Source organism: Puntigrus tetrazona, chromosome 8 (genome assembly GCF_018831695.1).
Source record: "Puntigrus tetrazona isolate hp1 chromosome 8, ASM1883169v1, whole genome shotgun sequence".
Taxonomy (NCBI): Eukaryota; Metazoa; Chordata; class Actinopteri; order Cypriniformes; family Cyprinidae; genus Puntigrus; species Puntigrus tetrazona.
Genome location: NC_056706.1, coordinates 6,275,624 through 6,292,904, shown reverse-complemented (window position 1 = coordinate 6,292,904; position 17,281 = coordinate 6,275,624). Strand labels below are relative to the sequence as shown.

The following is a 17,281-nucleotide window of genomic DNA, read 5'->3' as shown; positions in this document are numbered from 1 at the left end:
AATTATATACAAACTTGAAAGAATGAATACACTGAAAATAAAAATAATAGGTACATTATATACACACATAAACTTAGGTCAAAAGTTACACTTTTCAGAATATTGTTAATTATTTAACAAATACTATAAATTTAGTATCAATTTGAATAAGATGAAATTATTACATTAGTCCATAAGAGTAAAGAGTGGTGGCATGTACAAGTGTCCTGTTCAAAAGTTTATTCTCTATTTTATGCATTTGTGTTGTTACCTGACTGATCCACAGCTGTGTATGTTTTTGTTAGGATAGCTGTCAGTGAGCCCCCTGCTGTTTCAACCCTTCCAGCAAATGATTATTGAGATCCACTTTTCACACTAAGTGACAACCCATGGACTGGAGATGCAACTATTATATAATGTCTAAACTTCACTGGGATGCTCCAGAAGGAAAAAGACAATATGGTTTGGGGTAAAAAATCTTTGGAATTTAAGACTAGTAAATTTTGTGTATTTCCATTCAGTGGAAATAATTCATCTCTCTGTAGCTCTGGAAGAACAGTACTAAATTGAAACCCCTGGCTCTACTCTATAGTTTCTTTTCCTTCTGGAGCACTTACTGAGCATTTGAGCACCTTTTATGTGAAGTATCTTATATTCAGGCTAACATTAAATAAACATTGCAGGTATTTGTAAGGAGCTCTCATTTTGGGTAAAATAATATGTTACATTCTGAAAGGATAAATCTTTTAATTGTAAATACATGAATTAGTTGAAATCATGGTTAGAAGGTTTTTCTTTCCTTCCTTGTTCTCAGAGTACTACCGCTAATATTTAGAAAAGATATACAAATGTACATGTCATTTATACATAATCAATGTAAACGGTATTGAGATGAAATGAGACGTTCAAATGTATCACTGAGTAAGTGTCTACTGTATTATCAGCGCATTTATTAAAGTAGTGGAAGGAGTAGGAACAGAGGGGCTTTACATCTGTTCACAGAGCAGCCTGATGTCATCTCTCTGAGGGAGCTGCTCAAATCCCATTCTCATCCATGATGCCGTCCAGCTGGTTGATGGCGTTACATTAGCGGACTCCTCTGTCACAGCGTTGGGATCCACAGTCAGCTCCTTCCACTAAATGCACAGATTGACAGCACACACATGTTGAGCAACAGTTTGGACTAAATGACACCGCGCGAGATCACAGGACAACTGTGAGAGGCGCTTCTTTTTTGCAAGTGACACTGCATACTCCTACCTTTATTCAAAACAGAACCTTTAATTTATGCTTTCAATAAGCATTTTACTTTTTAAACAAACCACAAAACATAGACATCAGAACTTCTACAGGTGCAGTTGGGCGATACATTACAGCAATTTGTGCACCTAAAGCAACTGTTTACAGCTGCCTCATTTTATTAAGTGAGTACAGTGTTTAGTGTATTAATATTAATTGTGAAATATCTCTAAAGGAGAAATAAGGACGATACAGCAATTCACAGATATGCTTGGGATAATCCCAGGGTTGGAGAAATGAAATGACATTGAAAATGTTTACACGCAAGCACAGCCATTAGTGTGAGACGTGAGAGGAAACAATGTTTCTCATTAAATGAAAGAGACTGTGGTTAAGTATGGCTATTGCAGCATGAGTATTTAGCGCATTACAAGCCAATGCGATGTTGGTTAGTCTAATATAGTGCTGGGAAAGCTACACTGAAACTGACTACAAAGTTATAATGTAAAACATTGTTCCTTTACACTACAAGTTACTAACAAAACAAACAAACATGTAATGTATTTAGAATTATGTAATATTAATAATAATAATTAAAAATTAATTCATCTATATTTGGAATCAGACAGATTTTTTTCAAATTTTAAATTAAGAATACAAATAAGCTGTAATATATCTATTAAAGTGATTTATTCAAACACCCTCACTTGAAAAACACATAACTAATTTAGAATAAATAAAATGTTTTTTGATTGTCCCATGCTCCTACTATAAAACGCTTATAGTCGACGTAAATAAGGAAATTAGACACCAGCAACATTTGGGCGATAAGAATAAAGCTATTTGGCAAAAATTAAAAATAAATAAATAAATTCTATTGATGAATGATAAAAATGTTGAGAAGTCAATCAGAATGCATCCTGTTTAAAAGAGCTTGGCATGAAGCAGAAGAAAGAACTGCAGTGCAGGAAGAAATGCTGAAAGAGTTTGGGTACTACTACACTAATAAAAATTCTCTAGCAAGTTCCATTACTAGTTTTAGTTAGTCCCCGCCACTGCTGCAGTGTATCTGACTAAGAACACTGTGGGCCATAGACATGTGCCTGTACCATAGGCAGGAGAGGGTTTCAGAGCGCACTTCCTCCCCGGGAGAGAAGCGGGATGTCAGAGGGGCTAATCCCAAATCCCTTTACTCTGAAGACAGTCACAGAGAGAAAAGAGAAACAGCAAGACGGAGAGAGAGTAAGTGAGTACAGCCAACTGGTGGAAAGACGATAATTATGATAAGATTTTCCCATTGGTAAATTAGCTTGTCATGTGGTAAATACAATAACTCGACTGAGATTGCCTTAAATAGCCAGGGAAGCTTTACCCACCTCTGTTTCTATAAAATGCGCAACACAGTGTCCTTACCTGTTGCATATCTCAGAGTGTTTCAGCGTACTCACAGGGAAGCCAAAGCCAGGAGAAATGGTGGCAATCTGATCAGAGGTGAAATCATACCAGAGCTGTGTAAAAGAGGCAAAAGTAAACGTAGTCAACCCTAAATGTTCAAGCAAGGATAGCTTAATCAAATATACCATGTATGTCCTGGAGTTCTTTACAATGAAAGAGTCTCTGAGGACCTGTGTGAGCTTGCTTGCTCTGGAATGGGGTGTGAGGTCGAGCACACCAGAGCCCTAATATCTTAACACACGGACATGCAAGATCACTTAGTGTCATTTACTAGGAATTTCTAAAATGATGCCCCTGCTCTTGGGTGGCATTTTAAGGTGCTGACCAGAGCCAAAAGACTCTTGCTGATTTCGGCCTCTCTAAACGAGTTCGCCGCATCAGCACTGGACGGGTCCGCCCACGTCATACCTCCGCAGATCAATGAGTAAAATTTGCCGTGGCATCTTGCCTTTCCTTCGTGAGGAATGACTGAAGACGGCACATTACGGGATGAGGCATTGGCTGAGGTCTGACCTGAGGTCCTGGCTAAATTAGATAAGGTGGTGAAATTTAAGTCAGGAGTTATGTACCAAAACACTGGAGTGGACTAATTATAGATCATTAAACATCATGAATTGATTGTGTTGTTAGTCCACCCAAAAATAAAAATTTGTCATTAATTACCTAACTCACAAACGTCTCCAAATCCATTTACTGTTTTTCTCCGCATACGTGCGTATTCTCATAGCTTTGTGGAAATTAAGCAGTTGAACTCTCTGATGTCATCAATTGATTATTCTACCCAAGTTCTTGCAGTATACATTTCTGTGCCAGAATTCGTGATAGTGTCCTCACTGTCTATGGAGGATCAGAGTCTTATACGCTTGGGAACAACATGAGGGAGAGTAATTAATGACAGAATTTAAATTTTGGGTGAATTAAACTTTTAAGGAAAAGATACAAAGCAGCAAGCAAATTCAGAGTAATATTCAGTGAAGATAAAATGCTTTATCTATTGTTGTACCTGCAACTGTTCCTCATTTCAATGAGAGTTTAAGGACATCCCTGTGCATTTGACTCACACGCCCTGGAAGCTCCAACCACCTGACCTGCTAGTTTCCATCTTCTAACACACGAGCTTAGCCCCTTTACAACTGAACAGATCAAATACCTAGAAAAACAAAAAAGTTTATAAATCAATCCATCCAACTAATAAATCAACTTCAATGGATGTGCATAACAAAAAGTGAGAGAATTGCCTTCCACTGTAAATTTCCAAAGAAAGTTGAGTAAAACCTGAAGATCGTGAGCTTTCTATAATTTGGTTTTGGAGTATGTGAGAAAACATCTCGAGCTGTTTGTGGCAAACGTATTACTAAACAGTAAGTTTGGAAAAGAAAGGGACTGAAGAAATTATAAGACCAAAAAGATCCATTACCAGCTAATGGTTAGATTCCTTTTGGAACAATCCTGGTTCTTTCTGAAAAATTCCACCCATGGTCTAAAAAACAAAAACAACCTAAATAAATCTATGAGAATCTATGTGTCTTCTTTGCACTAATAAATGAAAAAAAGAAAAGCTGTTACCATTTTCAATACAAAAATAAACACTTTACATGAGTTTTTCCACTTCCTGTTTGACTACATAAGCAAAGCATATGTGGCCATTCCTCTTATCAAAATGGTTTCACAAGGGGTCTTGCAGTAAAACTCTAAGGAAAATAGGTAAATGAGTTTTGTCCTCTCCAACAGTGACTAATTCCACACACATAAAGATTAGGTTTAAATGAATAACGAAGGAAATTGGCTCCTCTACCTGTAAAACCATTCATTTGTTGTACTGTCATCAAAGGTACAATCAAGCGGAACGTTTGGCTTTCTAGGTATCAAGTCAGATCCACCTTCTGTTTGGCCCATGGGACCATGACCACATCTTTACTTGGAATAGTGATCACATCTATGTCCTTACTGTCAACTCTACAACACAAATGGTAAATAAATGACACTATTGGGTGCTAATAAAAATTAAAAAATGTCAAATGTCTGAAGCATTACCTTTTTATTGAGGGACAAGTTTCCTAACGCAAACATATGCCTCCTGTGCTCCCAATCTGCTTCCAAAAATTACTCACATTTTACTTTTCTAAAATTACTTCCACTTAAATATTAAAAATGAAGTATTTTTTCTTACTAATAATTATATATACATTATATTAATAATATTACATATATACTTGTACGCTTCATTAAAATCTTCAGGTGGTCTAATGCATGAACATGAAAGCTCATATGGAGAAAGACTTTAGAATTAATAATAATTATAATTAATAAATGTATAAATAAATTAACAATAACAACAATAATAATAATAATAATAATATTAAATAATGTGTTTGTTAAATTAAATTCTATGGAACTGATTCATTCCTTGTATTTATCTATTTCCTATTTTAAATATGACCTATAGACATCTATCTAACAATACCACCAAATCTGTTGTGGTTAGTGCCTGATAGTCCAAACTTAGCCTGAAGTCCTGGATCATCTGCATTTCATAGTTTGGAACTGTTGTATCAATTTCTTTAAACAAAACACAAGGACATTCAAGCAAAAGGAACACTAGCCAGGTGATTTATTCAATTTGTCAAACCTGACAAAACATTAAAATTAGCGCTGAGAGATGAAGCAAAGAGATGACAGAAAAGCAGCTCGTCTCACCTGTGCTCGCTTTTCTCAGCGTCCCTGTTGCTGTAACCTGCGTCCCCTCCTCTTCTCCTGCAATTTTTCCACTTCCTCACACAGTCTGACTTCCTCCCTGTTAGAGAGCTGAACAACACACACCCATCTAAACAGCAACAACCATTTCTCTCTCTTTGTAGCTCCGCCTCCTCCCACTCTGTATCTCTCTCAATATAAGTGTGTATGTGTGCAGACAGAGTGGCTATAGAGGTGAGCCAGAGCTCTGGCAGCTGGGCAGCACATGGTAGCGCCAATGCAGCCCTCCTTAATCTTAAAGAGCCTCTATTCTCTGTGCAGGCCTCTTTCAAAAGTCATTTATCTACGCACTCTGCTGTCTGCAACTTACTCTGCTACTATTACTCACACTGCTTGCAACATTACTATTATATTACTTCTGCAACACCTCAAACTAGGAGTGGGAATCTTTAGACTAGATTTGGATTAGAAAGAATAGTTAACCCCAAATGAAACATTTACCCTCTGCGCCATCCTAGTAGATGAGTTTGTTCTGATCAGAAATTTATCCAATAACATCGCTTGCTCACTAAAAGATCCTCTGCAGTGAATGGGTGCCATAAAAATGAAAAAGTCCAGACAGTTAATAAAAATCTCTGTCTTCAGTTCACATTAGGGTTAACAACTAACTATTAACACCAACTATCAAACAATTCATTAATATGTTTTGGCTAGTTTTTCATTCCAGGAAGCGCATATGTTATTACAGACTTTAATTATGGGATTGTTTTATTAACACATGCAGCTTTTCACTTTAGAAGATGTTAAAACTGACTGACTGAGTCGCGTGGATTAACTGTAATGCTTTTTATGAGAGCTGTTTAGACAGACATTTTGATGGCGCTCATTCACTGTGTGAGGATCCACTGGTGAGCAAATAAAAGTTAATATCATCCAAAATCAGTTCTGATGGCTAGAAAAAACAAACTTATCTACATCTTGGATATTGAGGTTATGAAATAAATGAATCTCTAACTAGAAAGAGAACCACAATATACCTGTGGGAATCCACTTTGTCCCAACCCTGCAATTAAACAAGCAAATTAAAACCAAACAACTGTAATTTATCATAAAGGATGGGCAAGTCATCATGCCGTGTTATAGAAAACAGTTTGGAGCATTTTTGATTCCAGATTAATTCAGCAGACAGACTTGTAAGCTTCATAAATTCAAAGCAAGAGGATTAATCAGAGGTTCAGAGTCAGGCCAGCCTGCCTGGTCACAAACAGTCACTGACACATTCAGAGGGGCGGCAGAGAGGTAGCCAACCACACCCCCGCTAGATTTGGAGCAAAGATAAGCAGACAGATGAGCAAGGTTTAGGTTTACTGCAAAATTTACACTCTAAATGACGCTCTTATGCATTATACGCATCCTGTGCAGGAGGCCTCTTGTCCTTTCAGTGTTTTCCTGTGTGGTACAATGAATAGAAACAGACATTGGAAAAGCACTGAGGGGTGTCATATTACTGCTTTGTTGCTAAGTGAGATAGCTGACTTGGGTCTGGCTCTGTGTGGCTGAGAGGCTGTTGTACTGGGTGGCGTGGGGTGCTGATTCGCTGCTGCTACAAGCCGGCTGTCCCCGGAGTTTGTTTTCAACTTTTAAAACGGAGCACGTAAGAGTCAGCAAATTACAATCTAGTTGAATGAGACTAGTCCTAAATCACAGGGAGCACACAAACTCCAGTCTTAATGATGGACAAAATGCTGCTTAGATAGACAACCAGACTCACCAAGTTTTCAAACATAGCCATCTTAGTACGCTTTAGCCACATACCTATGTCAACCGTAGTAAAATGGTCACTATACTCTTCTGGCACTTTTAAAACATCACCACTTGTTTGAGCAACTCAGCAATTTTGCGACTATGCTGATATCAAGATCTTTCTCCATATTGTAACTTACAAAACTAAGTAAACTAGATTGTGGGGAAAGCCGTGGAAGGATCGGTCTAATCTACCAGTTGGTTGACTGCACAGAAGCCAGATTCTCTGAATGCAATAATTAAATCAACTGTAAGAAGGCAGTAGGTTTGCGTCTAAAATGACCAAGACGCCCGCTTAAGTTATCAGAAAATAATTTTGTACTGAAGTTTGTTGTACAATAAAACAAAATGTTTAGAATTGGGAAAATGAGGAAAGTTGTTCAGAGCGATATTATAAATAAAATTCAGAGTACCCTGTCAAAATGAAGTAGCTGTGGAGTGCACTCTCTGAAAACACTGCATCATGAGCTCGACACGCACATGTGCTGCCCCTTCATTCTGAAGCACCCAGCACGCACACTAAATTTGTTTACAAATCACTTTTTAGATTAATAACTGCATATTTCATAATGCAGTTTATAAATTTATTTTGATTTATTGTGCAGCTCTACCTCTTAGCCATAACAATAAATATAATTTCGTTGTTCTGGATGGAATTTACTTTTCCTGGTGCAATGTTTCTGGCGATTCTGCACACAAACAAGTGCACAAAGGTTCAAAATTTGCAAACCATTAGAGTTCAACATTTAACCTGGCCTTGGTACAAACTCTTAGGATTTTTGTTGACCTTCACAGAGCTGGGTGTAGGAGAAGTGGTGTAACAGGGCTCAATGGAAATCTCTCCTCTGGACCAACATCTGGATTTAGTGAGTACATGCACTCCAAATCGATCTGTTAGGAAAAATGAATAAGCGGGTGAATATTACAAGAAATCGGATTCTTCCGAATCATGCAGGGTTATCCAAGGAGCAAATGGTACAGGCATAATATAACTCATTTGAAAGAAACATGGTATGTGTCCACGCACATCTGAGAGAGTTTCATGATTGTACCCTAACAAATACCAGAATGTTGTCTCCATCCATTATTAATAACACAGGCAGCTGAGAGGCTGCTAGGACTCTACCTCTCTCTTTTCCCCTTTAGTGTCTCCATTTTCTATCCATTCACAGTAACACTTCATTATCTTCATTTAAAGAGGTCACCATGGTCTGGGTGTATCTGGCCCTGAAAGAAACCTAACACCTCTGTATGTCAAAACATTCATGTATCCATTTAGAAATTTACAATATCTAATGGAATTTGAAAAAGACTTTATAGAAGATGGTAAGTCAACACTAATCTGCTTCTGAGGACACATCAGAAGTTGTGTTAATAGCTTTGAAAGCATCAGAGCATCACTGAAAACAAACAGCCACGGTTCTGTATCTATTATCTAGAGCTATCTTACTCACACGTCGACATCCCTGCAATTATTATTCAACAGCGGCATTAGGAAAGAAAGCACATAATCCATGCCGCCGACAAGCTATTTTAAATACTCGCATTCAACTTTGGGGCTAAAACAAAAGAACCAGTTTGAAGTAAAGCACACATCTTTATGACGTTAGAGACCTACTCTGTCTCACATACACTGTTCATCTTCAGAGAGCATGTCAGAGAGTCATCTCTGCTATGCAATACATGAAACTTCCCAAAGAGACAGGAGTGGTTTGTCACAGACCGGGCTCACTTGTTTCTTTGCTACAAGCTGAGATTAAATATAACACAGCCTTCTCAAAAGATATAAAATGCGCAATCTACCTGACAAGCTTCCAAACTTTATTACAGTGATTCAGTGCTAATGAAAAGCCACTGAATGATCAGGAAGATACCACCACTAGATTACTATTTTTTTATTAACTATGTACTGAGACATTATCATAAAATTGACACTTTGTTCCTTAAACGTATTTCAGAACCATTGTATGTTTTACTACTGCTTTTATTAACTAAATTACAAATTACAATCTACAAATACTTCTTAACATAATTTTCAGTAGATGCCTTACCTATTAATAAAGATTATAATAACAACAATAATGATGATCAGTAAAAGTAATATTAATATAATTACTGCTACTGTTATTTAAAGTTGTTGTATTGGTGTGGTCATTCTAAATGGAAAAGTTTTCATCTTTTGTACTGGATCAATTCTAAACTTTCCTAATCTAAAAAAAAGTGTTTGTTACTCAAATTTAAAAGTACAAATTTAAAGTACTACTTTACAAATTTAAGTAGTTGTTCAAAGTTAATTAAATAGGTTACTTGATATGTGAAAGTCATTGTTTGATTGAAGTGTGAATATTTGTAATATACATCTGATAATAATAACGCCAACTAATCCCAAACTGTCAATGGCTTTTCCACTTTGCTTCTATGATGGACTTTAATTTCTGAACCCCAAAAATGACACATCACATAAATTTAAGGAACTTGAAGCCATTGTCATCTTCTAAATTATTACTCTTACAAACCAGTCAAATTATTATGATTATGGAAACACTGTAATGTCATTTATAACCTCAAATGAGTGACTAATGTAGTGAATGGCATCCAAACTTATGTTGGATTTGAGACTCCGAGCTAAACAAACCAGCTGGTTTTAATGAAACCAGCAGTTTTCCTCTGTCCACACTTACTTACAACCAATCAGTAAAGCAACATTAATTTGCAAGTGACTTAAGATGGCTAACTCACATAAATCCAGAATCTACGGTACTTACGTGCCTATATTCCCTACCAATACAATACATAAATAATTCCCAACAAGTCAACATCAAGTATGCCAGTTATTAAGCCGAAATCAAATATGCCAGTCCGCACATTATGAATCTAAACAAACTCCACTCCGGGTTTTAGCAGGTGGCTAACGTAAACCGACAGTTGCACTGTTGGAGTGACACAAGCTCGTTAACTACCACCCGGCAACCAGCACCAACAGACCAAACTTAACGCAATATATTGATTTATAGCAGGCCTACTACCTAAAACTATAATATCTGTCAGGTTTTAGGAGTGGTTATGTTAGCATCCGTTAGCCGAACCGGGGCAACGACTTTAACGGACGGTTACAAACGGCCCAAATGAACTCACCATCGCTGCGCTTTATCTCCACATAAATCCTACGACGATCTTGCCGAAGTTCACCCGCCGCGGCTCATTCATGGGACGAAGGCAATACTCAAATAGACGGGTGTGTGGGAACTAGAAACAGTGTTTGTGTTTGAATTTTTCACATTTGTTGTTCCGTGTTGCTCAAAACCGGAGAGCGGCCGCAGCGCCAGACATAAAAGAGGGAGAGAGTTCAGCGCGCATGCGCGAGGAGCTCGACTCGCTCCTCCGCATGCCCCGCCCCGCTTCGGGATTGGCTAGAAGCAGCTGGAGGCTGGAGGTGAGCTCGGACAGTTGAGGTAACCTTAGCAACCTTAATAAGCGGAGGGAGCCTGGAGTTGGCAAAAATTATTAAAACATGTTGATGGCTATGCACGGTGTCGACAGCAGGCACACTGAGTTTAGTTTGGACAAATATGTCTGATCAACCAGCTGTTGCATTAAATTAATCTGTGCTGAATTTAGTATTCAGCATTTGATATAATATCACTTAAACAAAAGGAGAGCATGCAATGAACATGGTTGTTACAGAGATAGATAGAAAGATGGATAGATGACCTTAATGAAGTTTCATACTTGGTAGATATGTAGTGGTATATTTTTTAATAAAGGATAAGACTTGTTATTTCATTAAGTGAAAGACTTATTTTTGTAAATTATTTTAGCGAATCACTTTTAATACTAACGTTAAGTAGTAGTGCACCCCAGCACAGACTTAGTAAAGACGTCTCATTGGCCTCTAAATACCGTTTGTATTTATTATGCCTTCGCACCGAAGGGCCACTAAATGAATCTTTTTTTAACTCATCGATTAAAAAGATTCGAAAAACTGGGTTGATTCAAAAGTCCCACCAATCGCGGGAATCACCTGCTGGTGTACTCTCTCTCACTCTCTCTCTTTCTCTCTCTCTGTCTCTCTCTGTCTCTCTCTCTCTCTCTCACTCTCTCTCACTCTCTCTCTTTCTCTCTCTCTGTCTCTCTCTGTCTCTCTCTCTCTCTGTCTCTCTCTCTCTCTCTCTCTCTCTCTCACTCTCTCTCTTTCTCTCTCTCTGTCTCTCTCTGTCTCTCTCTCTCTCTGTCTCTCTCTCTCTCTGTCTCTCTCTCTCACTCTCTCTCTTTCTCTCTCTCTCTCTCTCTCTCTCTCTCTCTCTCTCTCTCTCTCTCTCTCTCTCTCTCTCTCTCTCTCTCTCTCTCTCTCTCTCTCTCTCTCTCTCTCTCTCTCTCTCTCTCTCTCTCTCTCTCTCTCTCTCTCTCTCTCTCTCTCTCTCTCTCTCTCTCTCTCTCTCTCTCTGTCTGACCAGTTGTGGCTGCTCTCTCCTCTGACTGGAAATGTCTGGTTGTAACACACCTCTTATCTGAGTTGAAGAAGTTCCGGCGTTCGCTTCCTCATTTTGTCCTATCTAGAAATCCCAGGATTGCAAAAATGGGCTTTTACTTCGCTCTCTTACAGTTATACCCGGTCGAGCATCAAGCCATTCGGTGTCCAGGGTGAAGCGGAGGGCGATGGAAGACAGACCGGATGAAACCACCACGTTGATTGAAACAAACCAACCCGATTCAGGTGACTCCCTCGCTCCATTTTTATGCAGTCTGAATGAAACTGTATTTATGCTGAATTTGTTCGATTGCTTATACTTTATAGACATGGAAAGCTCTTCCCTGCGGCGTTTTCAGCTGTTCTGGGCAATTTCAATTTTGGGTTTGCCTTGGTGTTCCCCCTCCCCTGTGATCCCCAGCTTCAAAAGGGTGATGACCCTCGGCTGCAGATGGACATCCATCAGATATCATGGTTTTGGTGTAAGATCTTCAATGTGTTTAAACATATGGAAGATGTTTTCAGGTATAAACATACAGTAAAAATACATCTTTGTAACTTGTTCCTCTTTGGTTTATTAGTCAATTTTCACCCTCGGAGCAGCCTTGGAGGTGTAAGTGCCATGCTGCTGAATGACAGAGTCGGGAGAAAAATAAGCATCATGTTGTCAGGAGTCCCATCTGCGTTAGGTCTCCTTGTGATGGGGTCCGCACAAAACTTTTTGGATGTTATTATGGGGCGATTTCTGACTGGCGTTGCCGGTGGTATCACTGCTGGATCTATTCCTGTAAGTTTTCTGTTAGTCCATCTTGTTTATAGGGATAGCAGTATTAATTGAATGTTTTTTTACTTTTTAGTAAGTCTGATTTAAATCTTATGAGATAAAATTCTGGACGGTATGTGTTAATGATAATAAATATTGTCAATAAGCATGTACGTTGGCTGCATAAAAGCAAAACATTGTAATTATTAATTTCTGAACAAATGCAAAAATGAATGAATGATTCCCAGAGACTTAAATTTGTGAGTTATAGCAGGGTTTCTGCAGGTTTAAAAAAAGGTCTGTTAAATGTTGCACTCATTGCTCAAAATGAATCTCTTCCTCAGTATCTTTACTTGAATAACATTGACTTGAGATTCAAAATGAAAATTGTTGTGTTTTTTTGAAATCGAAGATTACTTTTAAAACACAAATATCTGGTATAGTAAAAGTTATTTTCTTTCTAGCATTTGGGAGTCTCTATATTTAAGCCTTAAACTATTTATCATGAAAATTAAGTAGCAAGTTGTGTTGCTGATGCACCTCATTGTGGGCTCCCTTACATTCCCTATTACATTTAAAGAACATTTGGACATAAAAAGCAAATTTATCTTCATAATTCTGCATAATCCTTGTATTAGTCTGAATTCAAGTTATTTCTCGAATTATGTATCTCAATTGGTAAGTCGCTTTGGATAAAAGCGTTTGCTAAATGAATAAATGCAAATTGCTGAATTCGTGATATCTGATTTGCTAACTGACTGCATGTTTGTGTGACGTGTATTTAGATACGGTCTACAATTATAGTTGATCATAACATATGGGATTTTAATTAAAGAAGCGTATTAGTGGTTGAGGTTTCTGTCTAATGGATCTCATTAACGTCAGAACTTTTACACAGGTGTACGTGTCAGAAATTTCGCACCCGTCTGTGAGGGTGCACTGGGTTGTGTCCTCAGATCACAGCTGTCTTTGGAAGCCTAGCACTCTACGCTTTTGGTGAGGACCTCATATTTCTCGGGTGTATGATGGAGCATGCTTTCTCCCACACCTTCAACTTTCATTTTCAGGTGCGTTATCCTGTACGCCCTTTAAAAATTATGCTATTTTATCTTCTCTCCCCAGGCTTGGTTTTGCCGTGGAGGTGGCTGGCGGTGGCTGGGGAGATCCCTGTCGTTATCATGATGATTTTGCTTTGCTTCATGCCGACCTCCCCACGTTACCACATCGCAGAAAGAGGAACAGAGCGCGAGCAGTTAAATCGCTGGAATGGCTCAGAGGCCCCGATTCTGATTACTTGACCGAGTTCAATAAGATTGAGCGCAGTATCAATTCTCAGGTAAAAGGCACATTGTGGTGGATTACATCACGTTATCAGGGTGGTTTGCAATAAAACTTTATAAAGTCATTCAGATAGAATTCAATAAGAGAAAATGGGATCAGTTGTATTGCACTGATTTTTTTTTTTTTTTATCAGATTAACATTCAACCTATTTCAAAGGTGTCTGTCATTTTCATTTTCAGTATTGCTGCCGACCATTGAATAAATCAAAAAATTTGAACATTCATCATATAAAAATAGATGATTAAATGACACGTTCTCTCCAACAGAACGTTCAATGGAGTGATCTTAAAACACCTTTATACTATAAACCAATTCTAATCTCAGTCTTCATGAGATTCTTGCAGCAGATGACTGGTATAACCCCAATTCTAGTATATCTGGAGCCCATCTTCCATATGACAGCTATATCGCTGGTATGTCTCAAAGATTCATTCGTTCAAACTGGGAAACACCTGAAAGCACATTTATCCATCTGAAAAAAAAATCATGTTTTATTGCCATTCAGGAACCGAAATATGATGCAGCATTAGTGGGAGCTGTAAGATTGATGTCTGTCGCTATCGCGGCCAGTTTGATGGACAAAGTGGGTCGAAAAGCTCTACTGTTCACCTCAGGTTTGTGAAGAATTAAAAATAGAAGTATTACATTTGGTAAATGCAACTGTTTGGAAAAAATACCTAAAACCAAATCGTCTTTTATTCCTCCAGGATTTTTGATGTATCTAGCCACGCTTTCAATGACCATGTACACTCACAGGCGCCGTGCAAACCACGGCAATCTTACGCAGCTGAGGGCTTGAAGAGCACTTACGGGGGCTTAACAGGCCCTGCCTTTGATCCGATAACTCTAATTCCTCTAATAAGCTCCATGGTCATCATATTTGGTGAGTTTTCTTGATTTCAGGAAGTTCATTGTTCATTTACAGTGTGGCCAGTTCACTTTGACTTACTGTAGAAGCTTTTTGTGAATCTCATAAATGACAGATAAGGATCTTCTAGAACATTTAGGAGTTAGGAGGACGTTAGGAGTGATAAAGTGATGCATTAAAAATGTAAATTGATTTTTTTTTTAGAATTGGTTCTAGTTCTTTTCCTCATGTGAAACAACATGCAGCATAATGTCACTGAAATCTCCCCATGCAGGTTATGCTATGGGTTGGGGTCCAATCACATGGCTGCTAATGTCAGAGATTTTACCTTTGGGCGCACGTGGTGTAGCATCTGGTTTGTGCGTTGGTGTGAGCTGGATCACAGCCTTTGTTCTGACACAACTCTTTATGCACGTGGTGGTGAGCTAAATCTCTTTTTTACACACATAGAAACAGGAAGTGGAAAAATACATATTTTTATGTTACCTAATAGCAAGTACAACATAATCCTTGTTCAAGATCATTAAGGATAAAACCAATTTATCTTGATAATACTCATTTTACACGTGATCTTGTTCCTTCCTTTTTCCTTCAGGATTGTTTGTATTTCTTGTATTTTTCATCTGCTAGCTAAAAAACGAAAATTTGATAACATGTATCTTTTCCTATAGGAGGCCTATGGACTCTTTGCGCCTTTCTTGTTCTTCTGTGTCGTCTCTGTAGTGAATATAATTTTCACTGCTAAATGTGTGCCAGAAACAAAAGGCCGGACTCTGGAGGAGATTGAGAACTTTTTCAGGACTGGCCGAACCTTCACCATTCTTGATTCTTGAAATGTCCGGTTTAGACTTAGCAGCAATGCTGTGGCACTATTTAAGCTACAGAGACAAAAATTATAATTTTTTTACTCAGGTTGTGAGTTTGCTCCGATGGTTACTCCGATGTAAATACATTAGTAATGCGCATGTATTATATATAAGTGTACAAGTGTAAAATGTACAAGTCGTATAAGTGCATAAAGTATATGAATAAATCCATGTATATACTGAATATATAAAGTCTCTCAGTTATATGAATAACTTCTCTTTTCGTTGTTCATAATTGTTTTCATCAGTGTGACCATGACCCAACCGTTGCACAAAATGTGTTTGTCCAGGAACTAAAATACAATGATGTTCCTATGGGTGTGTAACATAGCTAGAATTGAGCAAGACTTCAGCAAAATAAATTCTGGTTTTCTGTCTTCTACTGATTTGTACATAAAGATTTTTGTTTATTGTTTATCACTGTACTTAATGTTACAGCTTTGCGCTAAAATATTGGTCTGTTTCATATTTATACTTAATGGTTTTTTTTCAAACAATTAAATCATTATCAACCTCCTTACCCAATTAAATGCATATGCTTTCTTATCAGTAAGCATGTTTTTCAAAACTACTGTTTGAAAGAGAAAAATGTTTATTTTATTGACAGCCTTGATAAGATGCCTCTTTCTGCTTTCAGACTGTATGGCCTATACAGTGCTTCCTGTTAATCAACACTAAACCGGGCGTTATGTACCAGTGTTGCATATTTGTAAATGCTAAAATGGACAGATAACCTTGTTGATATGCAGTGCATTATTTAATACACAAATTCATAATTCCTAAACTGAACTGATTTCCTTACTTCAATGAATTGCAAATTTAGTAATATGATATTAACATATAGTTACTTTTTAAATTCATTTTAATTACAATTTTAAAAGGAATTGCTGTGGAAGTTGGAAAACAATGCTGTTATTTAAAAAGTCGGTTAATTTTTAATTTGACCTCAATGTCTCATCATGTAACCCAATTCTCAATGGCTCTTATCCAAAAGCTAAGTTGCTTACACGCACAAACAAGCCTTTAAGGAAAAATCATGTGATAAATGTTAGGCTTTAAGCTGATTTATTGGTTTCCATTTAGTGAAGGGTTCCCAAAAATGTTAATAAATAACCACGTGCTTAAGACCGACACTATATGGATGTTATTTCTTACATTACGCAATCTAGAAAGACCAAACGTTTCATACATACGTATATTAACAGGGTCATATAGCATTGATTTACTCATGTTTTGTTTATAAATAAAACGGTTGCCTCTCCGTGCAGTGCGATGAAACATTTTAATTAATGGTGAAAGTTGCGTTGCGGATGTTAGTAAAATAAACGCTGATTTAAAAGCGCCACACGTTTAAAACTTGTACCGCGTACCGGCTACACGAACTCGACGGCTCGCATCCCACGCGAACGTTTTTATTCTCGTAGGTTTTTACGTAACACTCGCAGCCAGAAGAACATGAAGTCGCCATCAGCACCGGGTTACTCAAGAGAACCGAGGAACCCCTCCAGTGAGTTTCATAATTAGGTTGTGTAAGGGCACGTTACGTATGAGGGCTTTAGAAGCCAGCGGGGCTACAAATGCAGTTCCTTGCCGCTCTGAAAACATTGATTTAACAGTCAACTCGGACTGTGAACCAACCATGAAAACGAACAGGGAGAAAGTAATTGGAAGTCAAGTCATTTCAGCCGAACTTGTGGCCGGACTGCTACTCAGCGTGGCGTATAGGATGTGTTCCAGTTTGGCTTTTCCTCAGAGGTGGGTCCTTACGCCTGTAAGAGCTTGGAATTATGTAACGCGTTGTTTG

At 37.9% G+C, this 17,281-nt stretch overlaps 1 pseudogene; it reads left to right on the top strand.

Moving 5' to 3' along the window:
• Nucleotides 1–10,525: 10,525 nt before the first annotated feature.
• On the top strand, nt 10,526–15,534 carry LOC122350667 (annotated as a pseudogene).
• The last annotated feature ends 1,747 nt before the right edge of the window (nt 15,535–17,281 follow it).